Source organism: Silene latifolia, chromosome 9, assembly GCF_048544455.1.
Source record: "Silene latifolia isolate original U9 population chromosome 9, ASM4854445v1, whole genome shotgun sequence".
Lineage (NCBI taxonomy): Eukaryota > Viridiplantae > Streptophyta > Magnoliopsida > Caryophyllales > Caryophyllaceae > Silene > Silene latifolia.
This window is the reverse complement of record NC_133534.1, coordinates 82,946,848-82,959,915: the sequence shown is the minus strand read 5'-3', so window position 1 is coordinate 82,959,915 and position 13,068 is coordinate 82,946,848.

The following is a 13,068-nucleotide window of genomic DNA, read 5'->3' as shown; positions in this document are numbered from 1 at the left end:
AAATTCCGACTTCTTTAAATACCCTCCCACCTTCATTCCTTCACTCATTCATTCATAAACACTACCCACAACATCAAAACCCTCATCCTCTCCATCACAAAAACAAAAACCCTCAACAAAATCCACCAAAATCAAATCAAACCATCCTTAAACAACAAATCAATCACTCCATCTCCAATAAAAATCAAAACCAAGAACAAAATCTTCAACCTTTGAGTCGATTTTTGATTTCATAAAGGCAAAGCCTTTCACCTTCAAATCGATTTGGGCATTCTACAAATTGAAGATTTTTGATTCTTTTCTTGGTTAGTTCATCAAATGTCAAGGACAAAGGGAGCAACAAAGGCACCAAAGGCAAAGGCTCTCTCTCAAAGGCAAAAAGCTCTCCAAACAAAGAAAGCTTTGGCAATGGTGGTATCAACACCAAACTTGGAAGTGCAACCACAACAACAACAAATTTCTATGGGAGCATCACCTTCTACTCCGGTAATCGATCAACTCTTACATTATCCGGAGGTAACTTTTATTTCCGATACCCATAGAAATACATTCGTCAAGTTTGCTATGAAATCAATTCAATCCACCAAATTCATATGTGAAGATGCCTTAGAGAAATTGGGTGTTCTTGAACAAACAAAAGCCTTTTTCAATGCCATGGGTTTGAAGAAATTGTTTGAAACAAAGGAATCGACATACCCTTCCCTTGTCTTGGAATTCTTAAGTTCTTTAAAAGTTACCAAAGTTGAGAATAGGGAAAATCTTGAGTTTCGTCTAGCTAACATTAGTAGACGCATTACCTTTAAGGAATTAGGTGAAATTTTGGGTCTTAGCGATGAAACAAGATATCTTAAGCATTATGGAAAGTATGACCCCGAGCCTCTTTGGGAGGCAATCTCCGGGAAGAAATTTGATGATTTTCATGCTTGTCGTGCTCTTTTGGTCCATCATCCGGGCATAAGAGTATGGCACAAAGTTGTGGGAAATACCATAATTGCTAGGAAAGACACCAATCATTTCACAAGACTTGATTTTATCCTCCTTGAATCGGCTTTGAATGTCGGAAGAATTCACACCAAGCCTTTCAATTCTTTGAGGCTATTGGTTGATAGATGGCTTAATGTTGATAATGGGAAGAAGGGTACGACCGTTATTGTTAATGGCGGCCTAGTCACGGTCCTAGCCAAGCACTTTGATCCTAATTTCAATAAGGATAGCAAGTACAAGGCAAAGGAAGGTGGCCATCTTATTAATATGCACATTATGATTAACAAGTTCAAGTGGGTTGCCCATAACCCCCTTGACACTAAATATGGATGGCTAACAAGTGAAGCTAGATCGTTCACCTTACCCTCGAAGATTTGTCACCTAAGTGTCCACCGGACCAACTATCTACTTCCCCTATCCGAAGAAGCCGAGTACATCATTCAACAACAAAAGGGTGATCATGAAACCCCCTCCTCTTCCATTGTTATACCGCCTTACCCCTTTGTGTATGAAGAGTTCAAACCGGAAGGAGTTGAAATTTGGAAAGACTATGTCACTCTTCTTATGCAAGCCATGCACAAGCAAGCTTATGAAGATCGGAAGAATGCATATTTGGCTCAATATCCTCCCCTCCTACATTTATCTTGGCAAGGACTCCTTGATCCATCTTGTCCTTTGCCTAGTTGGGCGGATAAAGAAGCCTTGTTTCCGGGTGCATCTAGGGACGTGGTGGAAGACAATGAGGTTGTTGGAAATGGTGAAGAAATTGATGATAATGTTGAGGAAGAAGCAAGTGGAGATGAAGAAAGAGATGGTGAAGATGATGATGAACAAGATGATGGAGAAAGTGAAGAAGAAGGTGACAAGGAAAGTGGCAATGTGACCACTTCTCATGAGGGAAGTGATGATGATGATAGCATGATGGAGGACTAGCAAGCCTTGGAGACTCCTACACTCCCATGGTTTGTGTCTATATCTTTTTGTATTTTATTTCATTTTGATCATTGTTGGTTAAGTCCTAGCAACATCAAAGGACTCACACCTCGGTACCATTGAGGTGTTCTTTATTGTTCCCATTTGTAAAATCCAAAATGACAATCTAGTTTCATGCATAGCATAGTGTGTGCATGAACTACCCCAATGCTTTGACATTAGCAATAGTGTCTCATTTGGTTTGGGGAAGTTGATGCATACACAACGGGAGGTAATTTAAATTATCCTCTCCGTCATAACAAAAACCATGCATCATGTAGTATAGCTTAGTGTAGAATTGCATTTAGTATAGAAATCATGCATCATCTTTGCATAATTTCCATCATTTTGGCCATTGAGGACAATGCCCATATTAGTGTGGGGATGGGAATTCTAACACTTAACTTTTATTCAAAAACCCATAAAAATTGAAAAATTTCAAAAATCATAAAAATTGAAAAATTGAAAAATCCAAAAACAAGTTCATTTCCTTTGTATATATTGTCTTGTATATATTATGTTTGTTCACATTGATTGACTACGCCACATCCGAGACATGAGGATATTGAAGACCGCATGGTATGATCTTTCCAATCTCCTTTTTCCTCTTTATGTTAATGACTATGTGGCTTTATTTTGATTGATGCGGTAAAAACAATGTGAACTTAGGACTTGCATTTAGTTTATATGACATATTAGTTGGTAGAAACATTTGCATTAGGATGTATATATGATAGTTGCATCATGGCATGTAGTTGCATATTAGAAAAATTGTGCGAAACTGTCTATTTGGGAAGCTTGACAAGTGTATATAGGCCCTAATAGATGCTTTTTATTCTTAAGACTTTGCTTGTTAGAATGCTTGTAAAACACCGTAGGATGTGTCATGCTAGTATCCTTTGACCCATGGATTAAGGCCTAGTCAAGAGTACCTTGTGGTGTGATAACTCCTTGGCTACCGTTTATTCCAAGGTGACCCTTGAAACCATGCATACATCTATCATTCGTCCATGTTCTACCATATTTTTGTCATCAAAGGGAATGGGCACAAAAAGAAATTGTTCAAAAATTTGAGTTCAATGAAATGAAAAGTGAAAGAAAGTTTGCAAAAATGCATCAAAAGAAAAGAGGAGCAAAAATAGACTCCTAAGCTTCAAATACAAGGCACCCTCGTTACTAATTGGGGTGACTTTGAAAATGTTCAAAAAGAAATGCAAAAAAGTTGTCAAGTATTGAAATGCCAAAAATTAAAAAGAAATGGCAAAAAGAAAGTGTTCTCAAATGTCAAATGCCACATGAAATTGGGGGGAAAAACAAAAACAAAAGCAAACTCCCAAAGTGAAACTCAAATATCTATTGATCCCTTCATCCATCATACCCATTTTTGTGCATGGTAGAGAGGGGACGACCCTTCTTCTTGTCTAGGCAAGAGGGGGAATTCCGCGATCCTCCAGTGTTTCTAACACCATAGGGAGTCTACTCTTGACAAAAGCATTTAACGATTGAGCATAAAGGTACCCTAGCTTGACACACTTTGGAGGTGATTTATTGGTATCCTTCTAGGCTTAGTAGTTTGAATAAATTGCATCTATGAAGGATTGTGTACCCTTGAATTGCTTCCCTTGTAGATAATTTCCGCCACTTAGATGAGGAAAGTGGCTATTCTTTTTGTAGATGCATCCATTATGTGATTTTATGTGCTTTAATGATTGGATGTGTCGCCATTTTGGCAAGACCCACCTTGCCTTGCAAGAAGGCATCCTACCTCATGGTTGTATTGTTGTGAGTTGAAGGGGCGGAGTGAGACCCGCTAATTGTCTCATATCGGCTATTATTATTAGGATAGGTTAGTTTTGGTCCTAGTCTTTGTCACCTCTTTACTCGGGACGAGCAAAGGTTCGGTTTGGGGATATTTGATGTGACCGTAATTGGCGCATATTTAGCCCCCGAATTACCATTGTTTCCATGCTTTTTAGTGCCTATTTGGGTCATTTCTTATCTCTAGTTCTTTGTTTTGCATATTCTTTGAGATTTTGATCCCTTGGTAGGAAAGGAGTAAGAATCTTGCATTTTCATGGCAAAACGAGGCTAAATTGATTGTATTCAATGACCAAGCATCAAGAAGAGACAAGACTAGAAGGCCTTTGTACATATTATAGTAGAAGAACAATGTTGAGAAAGGATCCTTGCGTCCCCAAGGAAATCCCCAAGGAATTTATGAAGAAAAGGGAAGAAAAGAAGAAGAATTGAAGCTGACCAACAATCCGAACGGATTGCAGACAATCCGTCCGTCCAGCCAGCACAATCCGAGCGTCCCTCCTTGGAATCCGCTCGGATTCCCCCTCAACAATCCGAGCGTCCCTCTCTTGAATCCGCTCGGATTGCACAGCCCAAATCCGGCCGTCCCGACTTTAATCCGCACGGATTCCTGTACAGCACGGATTTCATTCTTCGAGCTACGAAAAGAGAAGCCCTTCTCTCAGAAAATACCGGGTCCTCCTTGCTCAACTTAAAAAGTGTAATTACTAGTTTAGCCCTTAGTTAACCCTAATGCATCCTCCCTAATTTTCACTATAAATACCCCATTAGTCTAATTAGAGGAGCATGTTCTTCTTATCAATATTTAGAGTAGTTAATATCAATCAAATCTCTCTTCAATATTGTAATCAAGTATTAATCATGTTTTAATCCATGTTTTAGTTCTTTAATCTCTCTCTTGTTCTTCCTTTATTTTGGGTAATTAGAAGATTATTGGGTTTATTGGGAGATTGACAACCTTCCATCAATCATCAAGTTCTTCTATTATTCTTTGCATTATTATTTTGGAATCATTAGTAGGTATAATCACTTAATCCCTTTTTAATTATTGTTAATTACTTTCATTTATTCATCATGTTTCATATTGTTGGTATGATTGACAACCTTGCTAGCATGATCAAAATGATAATGAGTGAGTAGTCTCTTAGCTAGGGTTTAATGGGTGATTAGGGGAAACCAACATGGGGAATGATTCATGCTTAAATTAATATGCTTTCATATCTTATTTGCTTGCTTGTTTTGATCTTAATACATGCACATGTTATATTTGATGAAATGCTAAGCCTATGAATCCTTGCATTTACTATCATCTCCTATCTTTTTAATGAGACTTGTAAGACATAACCCAACTCGAGTCTTGTTAGACCATGCATGTGTTGAGTAGGAAAGATTAAGTCGACTTGTAGGTGTTGTACAATCTAATCGATTCGGCTCCGGGACCCAAACTTTCCTAGGATTGTAAGATATAACCCAACTCAATCCATCACAACAATAATTGCTTGCTTATAATTTGAGAACATGTTTATATGATCATATCCCATGATTCCCCTATGATCCCATGACACCCTAGTGCCTTTAATCAATTGTTTACACCCCTTATTTTATTCATCTTGCTAGTTTATTTTCATTGTTATTTTAGTTTAGTAACCTTCTACATCAACCCAATTTGTGACACCCCCTAGACACTACTAGTTACAATAGAATTCTCATTTCAATACCCGTCCCTTGGGATCCGACCTTTACTTGCCTCTTTACTAATTGTAGAGTTGTTTGTGAAGTATAAATTGTGTTTTGTATCGACCATTGACCAACGACCACATATACTTAATTGTGAACACGAAATGGCCTCGATCACATGCATCACTAAGGGCTATTGCCTGCCCCAAAGGTCGGTCAACGTTGGTCAACGGGTCCCTAAAAGGACGGGTATTACACTTTACGGGTCGTAGGGGTTCTTCATCATTGCCCATTTACTTGTTTTTTATCACTTAGGCCTTTAGTATTGGCTTTTTCTAGTTGATTTGTCATTAGATGCGATCAATTTAGCTCCGTTTTGCTCCGTTTAAGCAAGGCTAGTACTTCTATCCTACCAATGGCACAAAACCTCAATGAATATGCATAATAGGAAGCTAAAGATAAGAAACAACCCTAATTCATGCTATAAAGGGTAAGAACAAGGCTAGTTAGGGGACTAAATGTGCGTAAATACGATTCACATTAAATATCCCCAAACCGAACCTTTGCTCGTCCCGAGTAAAGAGATGACTAAAAACATGACTTTTATTTATACTACTCTAATAACATAGTCGATGTGAGACAATTAGTGGGTCTCACTCTGCCCCTTCAACTCACAACAAGACGTCTATGAGGTAAGATGCCTTCTTACAAGGCAAGGTGGGACTTGCCAAAATGCGATGCATCCAAACATTAAGTAGACAAAACACGTGAAAGGATTCATCTACAAAAGAATAGCCACTTTTCCCATCTAATTGGCGAAAATCATCAGAAAGGGAACCAATTTAAGGGTACACATTCCATCATAGATATTGGTTCTCCAAGTTACTAAGTCTAAGAGGATACAAACAAGTCACCTCCAAGTTGTGTTAATTTAGGCTACTTTCGTCCACAATTGCTAAATGCTTTTGTCAAGAGCCAATTCCCTATGGTGTTAGAAAACGCTGTAGGATCGCGGAATTCCCCCTCTTGCCTAGACAAGAAGAAGGGTCGTCCCCTCTCCACCTTGCAACAAAGATAGGATCGTCAATGGATAAAGGGATCAAGATAGTTGAGTTTCACGATGGTAATTTGCTTTTGGGTTATTTTCCCCCCCATTTTCGTAGCATTTGACAATTGAATAACATTCTTGCCATTTTTGAATTTTGGCATTTAATACTTTCGCATTTTTACTTTTCGGCTTTGATATGACATTTAAACATTGAGAGTAACCCCATATGTAGCAAGGGTACTCTAGAAAAGCATAGGAGTCTATTTCTTTGACACAATTGCAAGCTTCTTGACATACATTTAGCATTTGAACTCAATTTGGTGATTATAGTGTCCATTCCCTTTTGGTTGACAAAATGATGATAAAAATGAAAGAACGGTTGCATGGCTTCAAAGGTCACCTTGGAATAAACGGTAGCCAAGGAATTATCACACCGCAAGGTACTCTTGACTAGGCCTTAGTCCATGGGTCAAAAGATACTAGTATGACACATCCTAGGGTGTCTTGAGAGTATTCTAGCAAACAAAGTCTCAAGGAGAAAGATTATCTACAAGGGCCTTATATACATTTGTCAAGCTTCCCAATTAGGAATTTTCACAAAAAAAAATTTATACCATGCAACTACATGCCATGATGCAACTAACATATATACAACTCTAATGCATATGCTTCTATCAACTATTATACCATATAAATTAAATACAACTCCTAATATCACATAGGTATAAACCGCATCAACAAAAAGTAGCTACATTGTCATTTACATATAAGAAAGGGAGAAGGAGATTTGAAAAGATCATACCATGCGGTCTTCTTTATATCCCTTACTAGTGTAACACCCGTGAAAATTCACGGGTTTATTTTATATTATTTTTAAACATAATTTATATAATAAAATTTTTAAATGAAGGTTAAACAGTAAATTTAAGTTTGTAACTTGTGATTGAGACTCACAGGCTAAAAATATACGGAAACTTCTTGTGATCCTATTTTTATAGTAGTTTTACGGCGTTTACCCATCATATGGGTAGCTTTGTTTTTTGATTAAGATACTCCTTCCTATTTCATATAAGGTTCATTTCTTAATAAAATACACCTCACATATATTAGAGAAAAGGGAATATCATATGAAATAGGAGGGAGTAAAATTTATCAATCAAATTATAAGATACAATCACTGAGTCCTCTAGTAGCTACTATTATTACTTTCATTACGATGTTGTTATTTACTTACTCTTACTTTCACTACTCCTGCCATAGTACTATTATTATTACTTTTATTAATCCCGCTATTACTACTATTACTTTAGTTACTCATGATTCTATAATTATTGCATTCATTAAATTATGATCGAAATAGAAATTATAAACAAAATTATAAGACACAATTACTACTATCGTTGTTACTTTAGTTATTTTTATTAATTCCACGATTATTATTGTTATTTTTATTACTACGACGACTATTACTTTTATTCATAAATAATTCCAGCTTTCGAGTTTATAAATAAAATTTTTATTTTTAATTATTTTTCTTATGCAATAATTCTCTCGTCTTGTATATAATCAATTAAATAATTCCAACTTTCGAGTTTATGAATAAACTTTTGATTTTTAATTATTTAGTCATTTTTGTTCATTTATTGTTCTCATGTAATAATTCTCTCGTCTTGTATATAATCAAATTTCTTTTAAAATAAACCCGAAGTAAATACTATAATAACGAAATATCAAATAATACGGCATTGATAGCAGAAGGTGGGAAGCTATCCGCCCAAACTACTCTACCAATTGCTCTCGAAAGAGGATGGGCTACTCTACCAATTACTCTCCGAATGGATTACGTTGAAATGTATATAATCCATTTCTAATTATATGGTCACCTTTTTTTGTGAATAAGTTGTTGATGGCTTATTTTTTTAATGGATAAATAACAAAACAATTTATTACATCACTTTTTTTTTTTTAATTAGACTCTACTGAAACAAATAAAGATCATTATCAAATCATTGTGATGTGACTCATATTTGAGTACATTTAGTCCCCGACTTAACCACGTTCCCCTACTTTCTAGCACATATTTGGGTCATTTATTATCTTTAGTTTCCCATTTTGTATATTCTTTGAGGTTTTGTGTCCTTGGTAGGAGAGGATTGAGAACCTTGCATTTATGAGGCGAAATAGAGCTAAATGGATCGCATCCAATGACCAAGCATCAAAGAGAAGACCACCACTAGAGGCCTAAGCAAATAAATAGAGTGAAATGGGCAATGATGAAAAGATCCTTGCATGCCCAGCACAATCCTCGCGGATTGTTAAGGAGCCGAACAAGAGAACAATTCCATCCAACGATCCGAGCAGCCCGAGCGGATTAGAGCAAGGATCCGAGTGTCCCAGAGCATGATCCGAGCATACCAAAGTGCCAGGATCCGAGCGGCTTGATCCCTGGACGAGCGGATTGAAGAGCCTCAGGACGAGCATCCCCCTTGTGATCCGAGCGTATCTTCTTACAGGATAGCCGTACTTTAGCATAGGACGAGCGAATCATGGTGGGACTAGCAGAGATGATCCGTGCATGTCCCTCGGGAGTTGCATTACCTCAAGTTTTCTTAGGGTCTTAATAGTCATTTAAGCCCTTAGTAACCCTAATCCTTGTACTTAATTTTAGTATAAATATCCCATTATACTACCTATATTATCACACTATCTTAATCACATCTTAATCCAATGTTAATAGAATCTTAATATCATCTTAATTTAGTCTTAATTTAGTTGTAATACACTTTCCAACATTAATCACATCTTAATCTTTCATTAATCTCTCAATTGTTATTCCTTTTATTTGGGTAATTAGAAGATTATTTGGGTTTATTTGGAGGATTGAGAACCTTCCATCAATCATCAGGTACTTCTATTATTCTTCGCTTTATTATTTAGACCATATCCATAGGTATAATTCCTTTTTACCCTTGTTTAATTATTGTTAATCACTTTCATTTATTCATCATGTTTTGCCTTGTTAGTATGATTGACAATCTTATTAGCATGCTAAACTTGATCACGAGTGAGTAGTTCTTAAGTTAGGGTCAATGGGGAATTAGAGGAAACAAACATGGGAATTAATCTATCCTTAATCTAATATGTTCTCATAATTAATTTGCTTGCTTGTTGTGATTTCAACCTATGCACATGTTATGTTTGATGAAATGCAAGCCTATGAATCCTTGCATTTTTTCGCCATCCCTTATCTTTTCAATGAGGCTTGTAAGATATATACCAACTCGAGCCTCATTAGACCATGCATAGAGTTGAATAGGAAGAATTAAGTCGACTTGTAGGTGTTCTATAGTCTAGATGAGTCTACTCCGGGACCCAAATCTTCATAGGGATTGTAAGATATACACTAACTCGATCCCATTACAACAATAAGTGCTTGCATCTATTTGAGAATATGTTTGTATAATCTATTCCCAAGAATCCCCTATGAACCCATGACGCCCTAGTGCTCTTAATCATTTGTTTACAAACCCCTTTAATTGCTTTGCTTTGTTTTCATTAATTTACATTCATCTTGTTGATTAGTTTAGACCACATCTCATCTCAACCCAATTTGTGACACCCTTAGACATAGCTACTTACAATTGAAAATTCTACATCAATACCCGTCCCTTGGGATCCAACCTTTACTTACCTCATTACTAAGAGTAGTTTGTGAAGTTATAAATATTTTTTTGGTTGGTAGCTTTTGACGATGAGTTTTGAACCGAACCAAAAATGGCACCGTTGTCGAGGACGGTGTTAAATTGATTTGATTTTCATTAATTATTTTTAGTTGTGTCTTTCTTTACCTTGAGGGAGAGCACTTCCTCAAGGTACTTCTCACCTTTTTCTCTTAGTGTATTTTGCAAGATGGATATTATAGATTGTTGTGTAGAGGACCATATGGGTACTACTCTCATCAAAGACCCCTTGCAAGCATTGGAAGCCTTAGAAGCAAGTGAGGCCAAAAATAAGCATTGAAAATTGGAAGTAGATCTCCTTGAAGCCGCTCTAGCTTACAAGGAGCTCACCCATAAGCAATCCATATTGATAAATGACATTCTCAAGGAAGCATCACAATCCACTAAAGTAGAACAAGCAACCAAAGATCATACCGTGCAAGACAAATAGCTAGATGAATACGTTATGGAGTTTGAGTACGATGGGTATGAAGAGCTTGAGGAACAAATCGAATATGCCATGAGGATTGAATGTGTAATGGAGATGGAAAATGCCCCTAATGAGCCTTCAATGGTAGAAAGTGAGGTACAAACTCCAAATCTAAAACCCCTTCCCCAAAATTTGAAGTATGCTTACCTTGATGAATCTAAAACCAAACCCGTGATTGTTAATGAAAAATTTGATGAGAACCAATTGGAAAGTTTGCTTGATGTGTTAAAAGAACATGAAAAGCTATAGGCTATAGTCTAGTTGATCTTAAGGGAATAAGTCCCAATTTTTGCATGCATAGAATTCATCTAGAAGAAGACCATATGCCTACTATCCAAGGCCAAAGGAGATTAAACCCCCACATGCAAGAAGTTGTAAAAATGGAGGTTATGAAATTACTTGATGCGGGAATCATCTACCCTATATCGGATTCTTTGTGGGTTAGCCCCGTTCAAGTGGCACATAAGAAAGGAGGCACTATGGTGGTGACAAATGATAAGAACGAGCTAATACCCACAAGGAAGATCACCGGTTGGCGTATGTGTATCGATTATCGTAAATTGAACTCCGCAACAAGAAAGGATCATTTCCCCTACCATTCATTGACCAAATGCTTGAGAGGTTAGCCTCTAACAAATTCTTTTTCTACCTTGACGGGTACTCGGGATTCTTCAAAATCCTGATACATCCGGATGACCAACACAAGACCACTTTCACATGTCCCTACGACACTTTTGCATATAGGAGAATGCCTTTCGGGCTATGTAATGCCCTCGCTACCTTCCAAAGATGCATGATGAGTGTCTTTTCCGACTATTTAGAAACCATAATAGATGTTTTATGGATGATTTTAGAGTCAATTGAAAACACTTCGACTCTTGTTTGTATAACCTTTCTCTTGTATTGCAAAAGTGTGAAGATGTTAGCTTTGCCTTGAATTCGGAAAAGTGTCATTTTATGGTCAATGAAGGAATTGTCTTGGGTCATTTAATCTCAAAAAAGGGCATCGAAGTTGACAAGGCCAAAGATGAGTTGATAGAGAAACTCCCACCTCCCGTGAATGTTAGAGGGGTGTGGAGCTTTCTCGGTCATGCGGGGTTCTATCGCCATTTTATAAAAGATTTTTCTAAAATCGCGAAACCCCTTACTCAACTTTTGCTTAAAGATGCCCAATTCTAATTCACTAATGAGTATGTTGAAGCTTTTGATAGAATCAAATAGGCACTAATCTCGGCACCAATCATCCAACCACCAAATTGGGAACTACCATTTGAGATCATGTGCGATGCAAGTAACTATGCCGTTGGAGCGGTTCTTGGCCAACGGGTAGGAAAAGCTTTGCATGCTATCTATTACATAAGCAAGACTCTTGATGCCGCCCAAGTGAACTATGACACCACGAAGAAGGAACTTCTTGCCATTGCCTATGCATTAGACAAATTCCGTTCCTATTTGCTTGGATCAAAAGTGATTGTTTTCTCGGACCATCGTGCTCTTAGACATCTTTTGATAAAGAAAGAAGCAAAACCAAGATTGTTGAGGTGGATTTTGTGACTTTAAGAATTTAATTTGGAGATAAGGGATAAGAAAGGAGCCGAGAATATAGTAGCGGATCACTTGTCAAGAATTTGATTACATGATGAGGGAGAGACACCAATCAATGACTCTTTCCCCGATGATATTTTGATGGCCATCCATTCACAACTCGAGAAACACACAGCACCATGGTTCGCCGACTATGCTAATTACATATGGTGATGAATGGCATCCCTCTAAAACACCTTGAAGTTCCCATTCGGGTATGCATCTTCGGTAAAGTCCATCACTACATTCCTTGTAAAGACTGGGATCGTTCCAAAAGTATCTCTTCACTTCGAACAAGAATCTCTTTCTTTGATTGTAGTTCAAATTTGGGGGAAGAACAATTGCTAAAGTCCTTCAATCGGGCGTCTTTTGTCCTACCATGTTTGAAGATGCTAGAGAATTTATTCTCCATTGTGATCCTTCCCAAAGAACCGGGAACATTTCTTGGAGAAATGAGATGCCACAACGAGGAATATTGGAGGTAGAAATTTTTGATGTTTGGGGAGTTGACTACCAAGGACCATTTGTATCATCTCAAGGAAATAAATACATTCTTGTAGCCATCAATTATGTATCAAAGTGGGTAGAAGCAATTGTTACCCCAACCGATGACGCCAAAACGGTTACTAAGCTTCTCAAGAAAGTAATCTTTCTAAGAGTCGGAGTCCCTAGAGCAATTATTAGTGATGGAGGGACACCTTTCCATGAAAAGAAGCTCACATCTCTTTTGACAAAGTATGGTGTTCTACATAGAACCGGTTAGGGATACCATCCTC